This window comes from Eutrigla gurnardus, assembly GCF_963514095.1.
Source record: "Eutrigla gurnardus genome assembly, chromosome: 17".
In the NCBI taxonomy this organism is placed as follows: Eukaryota; Metazoa; Chordata; class Actinopteri; order Perciformes; family Triglidae; genus Eutrigla; species Eutrigla gurnardus.
Genome location: NC_139928.1, coordinates 4,479,969 through 4,480,218, shown reverse-complemented (window position 1 = coordinate 4,480,218; position 250 = coordinate 4,479,969).

Here is a 250-nt window from a genome sequence, read left to right as displayed (position 1 = left end):
CACACACACACAAAGAGATCAGGGGGCAGGCATCCCATAATATCCCCCCCCCCTCCTCTCCACACATACACACACTTCAGTCACCCCTCCCCCACTCTGCATAGTTACCTTGCAACGTACAGACCATAATAGTCAACTCACCCCCTCCCTCTCCTACAGTCTCTTCCCCATTCCTCCATGCACACCCCTCACCTCCACCCCCTCCCTTAGCAACCGAGGTTACCATGGAGACGCTCACCCCCTCCCACTC